Consider the following 6,573-nt stretch of genomic DNA (forward strand, 5'->3'; position numbering starts at 1 on the left):
ATCTTCATTGTTAGCCAATGATTCAACCAAGATTTCTTAAGCCTCTTTCATCAATGTTTCCCACCCTTTGCAAAGGGGCTTCCAGTGTGAGATGGGACATGCTGTCATTCAACACACTGACTGTATGTCTATGCCTTGGCCCTTCCCCTTTTCCTTGTGAAGAGCTTCAGGATCAGCCTAAGGTAAGAGACGGGGACTTGTGTCTTTTCTGAGTTGTACGCAGCTCTGCAGTCACATAGCTGTCTATATTCCCTGGAGCGTGCAGATGATTCTCAATGCCCTGTGGACATCTTACTTCCCAGATCTTCCTAGTAAGATTCTTGGCCATCCTCTTGTTTGCAACACTGGTATCACCTCTTTAAGTAAGTGCAATTGTAACAATTTCCATTGATTATTTTCAATAGATTCCCTGGACATAAAATAAGGATTTTCTCACTGAGTAAGGTCAAATAATGACAATTTCTGAGAATGTCACAAATACTTTCTGGTTGTTTGCTAATATGTTTATAGTGTTTTGTCATGAACTTGTGAAAATATTTTGAATAATCCAATTTATCAACCTTTTATTACATCTCAATTTTTAGTTGTAGATACAAAATCTTCCTTACCCATGTTAAAGGGAAATTTACTCATTTCTTTTTTCTAGTGCATGTATGGTTTTGCTTTTTTACATTTAGTTTCCTAATACATTTGTAGTTTATTCTTGTGTATGGCATAAAATAAAGATCCAAGTTTACCTTTGTCCAAATGGAAAATTAGTTTTCCAGTACATTTATTAAGAACTCCATCTTTGTTTCAGTGATAAGAGATAGGATCTTTATTGTACACTAAATTTTTGTATTTTGGGGTCTATTTCTGGAAATTTATTTCATCCCACTGTTCTATTTTCTATCTATGTACCTGTACCACACTATGTAAATCATAGAGGTTGCATGGCATGTTTTAATGTCTGGTAGAACTAATCCATTTCCACCACTACCACCATGAGTGACTTTTTTGGTTTTTCAGTGTTTCTCTGGCTTGTCTCATGTTTGTTTCTTCATATGAAATAGATTTTTACAGAGGCCTGCAAAATACTCTCTGACGGTTTATTTTTTAATAATTTCATTTCAATACTTATTTCTCTTTGTGCATGTGTATCTGTACATCTACATCTATATCTGTATCTATGTCTATAGCTCACTTCGTATGTGTATGTCCTTTATTCTTGTTTGAGTTAGGTAGTGATTTGTGTATTTTGTTCATTTGAAAAATACGGAATTATTATTTATTAATAAAGGCTACTACTTTTCTAATTTCTACTTTATTCACTTTTTATCTATATTATTTCTTCATTTGAGCTTTCTTTGTTTACTTTGCTGTCTTTTTTAAACATTTGAGCTGATAATTTAATTCATTTTATTGTTTTATTTGTATTGAAAAAACATTAAGAACTATGGATTTTCCTCTGATTGCTGCTTTAAATATATCCCATATAGTATGATTTTTTGAGAAATTAAATACTTTCATATGTATTCATTAACTTCCCATCTTTGTCCCTAGCTTTGTTGTAATCTTAGCTTTCTAATTAGATATGTAAACAATACACCATTGGCCGTTGATTGACGTTTTTACAAATATTTGTTGGTGAATGAAGGTTATCCTTTAGTATGTTATTCAAGAAATTCCAAAGTATACAGAATTCCCTAAGTTCTTGTATGTTTAAAACTTGAAGAAAGTCTTGGCTGAATATAATTTTTTTGCTTTACATTTTCTTTTTTATTTTAATTATGCTTCATTATTATCTTACACATTATTATGCCATGTAAATTATTTGATCTTTTGACCTGAAGGCTTTGAAGACTTTTTCCTTGAGATCTAAGAGTTTTGTTGGGATGTATTGTTGTTGATCTATCTGGGTCAATTTTCCTATTAATCTAGTGTATCTTTAAATACATAGACTAATAGCTTCTTTTGGGAAGGTTTTCTCAGATTATAATTTTAAATATTCATTATATTAAATAGCTTTGTTGTTTTTGCCTTCATGGATTCCAATTATATGTATGTTGTTTCAACCTTTTCTCCATAATCATTTTCGCTTCTTCATTTTCTCATTTTCAGTGTATTTCCCTACATTTATTCAATACGTCTTGGTAAATTTTCATTTTAGGCTATTTTCCATAGTGCACTTTACTTTGCTTTCTATTTCTGAGATAACTTTGTTTTCAGCATTTTCATCCTGTGTTCAATCAGCTGTCATTTTATTCTCATTGTGGTTTTTCCTCTTTTTTTTTCATTTTTGTTTTACAGTGTCTAGATGTTTTTATATCTCACAAATAATTGTTTAAGGATAATTAATGTAGTTTGCAATATTAGGTTAAAATTTTATTCTGCTTCATGTTTCTTTTGGTGGTTTGAAGAGCAAACTGAATATTGTTTTTGGACTACTAATTTTAATGTAGTAGCTTTATTGAAATTAACATATTTTTAAAATTAATTTTATAGATTTGAGGGTGGTTTATAAGATTCCTAGTTCAATAGCACCCTCTTCTGTTCATGCAGTTAAGCATGGTTTCATTAATGGATTTCTGCTGCTGCTACTGCTGGTGGTAGAGGGAGGATTTTTGTTCTCTTTGACCATGTGGGACTTGAAACGTTGATTTTTTTTTTCTTCCCCTTTATCAGCTCCCAAAGAGTGCCTCTCCCTTAGTGCTTTTGCTTTCTTCTCCCCCACAAGCAATGAATTTTGAAGACTGCCCCTCAAATTATACTCACCTTGAGGTTCTTCCACTGCAGTCACTTCTTTAAAATATCAGAATATCTTTTCATTATTTTCACATTTAGGATGATTTTTCTCTTTAGGACTGTGATTTTAAATCAATCTTAAGCCTGATGCTAGCTTCGTTCTTCTTTCTTCTCTGTAGTTTTTAAGCCCCTTTGCTCACTGCAAAGACTCTTGGAAGAAGCATACAAAAATCTTCCTTTAAAAAATTTTTTTTCTTACTTAGAAGTGACTTTAAGTTTGAGATAATTCTGTGTCCAGTATGTTGAGTGTTTCCTTTTCTTTTTAGATTCATATTATTGTTTTGTATTTCTGGAGATTATTTGGGGAGGTGCAGATTTCAGAAACTACCATTATTTCTGTTAAATATTTTAACAAAACAATATTTTGCTTTTTAAATAAAATATTTAAAATTTTTATTAATTTTAAGAAATTTTCAAAGATCAGAATGCACACTTTATTAAAGAAGAAATACAAATAAATAAACGTGAAAAACATTGTTCCATATTATCGGGAATCTTAGGTAGCAGATTAAAACAATGATAGACCATGAAACATTTGTAAAGTCATTAAAAATGCATTGCCAGTGTTGGCCTAACACTGCTGGTCTCAGGCACTCCTAAGTATGATAACTGGAAGTCTCAGTATATGGTATGAATGTCAAAGATGTTCTTATATTTCCTTTTAGCCATTTAACTTCCAGAAATTTATTGTGATCAAATAATAAACAATGAACACAATATTTATCTGTAATGGTGTTCTGAAGAACTGTTTATTGGCCAGAGTTGGAAATAAGAGTTGGTTAAATAAATCATGGTTCATATAATGCAAACTATGTACAGATAATGTTTAGAAAAATATTTAGGTATGATAAATATTCATAGTCTGTTAACAAAAAGCGTACAAAACAGTGTGCATACAAGCATTCTGTTTTTCTTTAAAAATTGTGTGTGTGTGCATGTAGAAGAAAACAAAATATTACCAATAATTTTATCATGCTTGTACTATTACTGTTGGGTTTTGTTTCATTTTTCTTTGTACTTTTAAGTTTGGCATATACATTTTTCAATGAAAATACATAATTTTTAAAACAGAAACATGAATGAAAAACAGAAAACTTTCTAAATTCACTAGTTCTGAACAAAGAATTCAAATAATTGTGACTTAATAGCACTCCTAGTTTATCCTATAAAATTAACTCATGTGTCTCTGTTATCTACTGTAAAAATTAAAGGAATCTCATATTAATTTATTGATGCCAGAATATGTATAAGACAAATATTTCACATGTTTATCTACTTTCAAAGATATATATAAAATTATTGATATAGATGGATTCTAGGAAGTGTTTTATAAGAAACAACAAAATACCTATCACTACTGAAATGCTTTGGGCTGCGTCTGTGCAGCGCGGCCTTTCTCCACGTCCCTCAGTGTCGTGGCTCTAAGGTCATCAGGCTCTGAGGGCCAGGTCTGTCTGCTCACACCAGCGCCACATTCAGCACCACTGCCGGTTCCTCCGGCCCTGCGGTGCCTTTCTTTGCCCGCTTTGACCAGGGCTCCCAGCTGCCTCCCGGTCAATTGCGCTTGAATCAGGGGGCTCCTACCCACCTGCTGAGCTCCTAACACCTGTGCAGCCTGAACCACACGCTTTCAGTCTTAACCCTCCCTGCCCTGTCCTCCCTCCCTTCTAAATCCCCACGGTGTGGCCTCCAGGCTGCACTTCAGGCTCGGAACTCTGACTTGACGTTAGCAAGAAGCTATTGGGGATGTTTCTCCATGGGCCCAAGCCAACCCAACATTTATCTAATTCACCTGGGCTGCGCCAGTGCCATCAGGTCTCCTGAGTCTGTTACAAACATGCGTTCATGCTAATCTGTTAGACACACACCACACACAACACATATCACACACCATACACACCACACATCACACATACCACACCCCACACACACCAAACATCACACACCACACACACCCAACACATCACACACCACACTGCACACACCACAGACACATTACACATCACACACATCACACACTACACACCACGCATCACACCCCACATACACCACACATACCTGTCACACACCACACAGACACCACACACACCACATATACCACACACCACACATCACACACACTGCACATCACACACCACACGCACATCACATACCACACAGACAACATTATACACCAAACACACCACACATCACACACACCACACACATCACACACACCACACACACAACACACACCCCACACCATACACCACACATCTCACACAGCACACACCACATATATCACACGCCACACACACCACACATCATACACACCACATCACACACATCACACACCAGACACCATACACATCACACATCATAGACACCACACACCACACACACCACACACCCCACACACTACACACACCACACACACTACATACATCACACACCACACACTACACACACGACACATCACTCACCACACACACCACACATCACACACACCACACACACCACACACACCACATACATCACGTCACACACACCACACGCCACACACACTACACATCACATACTACATGCACACATCACACACTATGCACACCACATGCACCACACTGCACATACCACACACACCACACATCACACAAACACATCACACACCACACACACACCACACATCACACACCAGACACCACACACATCACACATCACACACACCAAACATCACACACAGCACACACTAGACATCACATGCCACACACACCACACATTACACCCATCACATACTACACATTACACACACCAAACACCACACATATCACACACCACAAAAACCACACACACCACACAGCACAAACCACACACACCACACATTACAAACATCACACACACTACACACACCTTACCACACACACCACACAGTCCACACACCACACAGCACACACACTCACACTGAGCAACTATTAATATAGTAAGTCGGCTGCTGAGTGCCTCACTATGGGAAAGGAGGGAGCCCCCCGATTTACTTGCCCTCAGACACTGGCTTATGACCTTCGCGTGCCTCTATTGCCTATAATGACCAAGTTTTGTGTGATTTTGGCACACTAGTTAGTGCTTAGAGAATCTTCCAAAAGGCTTAAAAACAGCTTGTTACCAACGGGAATTAGGTCCAGGCAAAATACAAAATAAAATAAAATCAGTCAGAAAACTATACAACTGTGAGAAGAAAACGGATTCCTATATATCTAGAACACTCAAGTTTAATACATATTTTCACTTTTTACGTAGGGAATATTTTTACCTTTCTGAAAAGTACAGAGAATAATTTTATAGTAATTTGCCAACTACTTGGAAAAAGACAGAAACACCTGAAAATTTAACATGTTTTCTTCTGATCTTTTTTAAAGAAAATAAAACAAAGCAACACTAGTATTCATATAAACTCCCCCAATTTCATTCCCAGCATCCCTTCCCCAGAGATAATCACTATAATGTGAAGTTGGTAAGTACCTGCTTTATAAAGTGCTTTATGCTTTGACTATACATGCAAGAAGAAGTTGACTTAAAACTAAGAGTTACATACATATACATACATCCACATTGCTGTGGGTAAGTTTACATGCCCCCACATGCGAACGGGCACAGGCAAGTACAGGCCGTTCCTTGTTCACTGCTGTGTGATACTCCACTCTCTGTTGCTCACCGTTTTCATCTATGTCCCTGTCCGTGGACACTGGCCTGCCCACGTTTTTGGTTCCGTGGCCCATGCTGCACCATGCACCCTTAGCCTGGGCTCCTTGTGCC

The sequence above is a fragment of the Pan troglodytes genome, chromosome 12, assembly GCF_028858775.2.
Source record: "Pan troglodytes isolate AG18354 chromosome 12, NHGRI_mPanTro3-v2.0_pri, whole genome shotgun sequence".
Lineage (NCBI taxonomy): Eukaryota > Metazoa > Chordata > Mammalia > Primates > Hominidae > Pan > Pan troglodytes.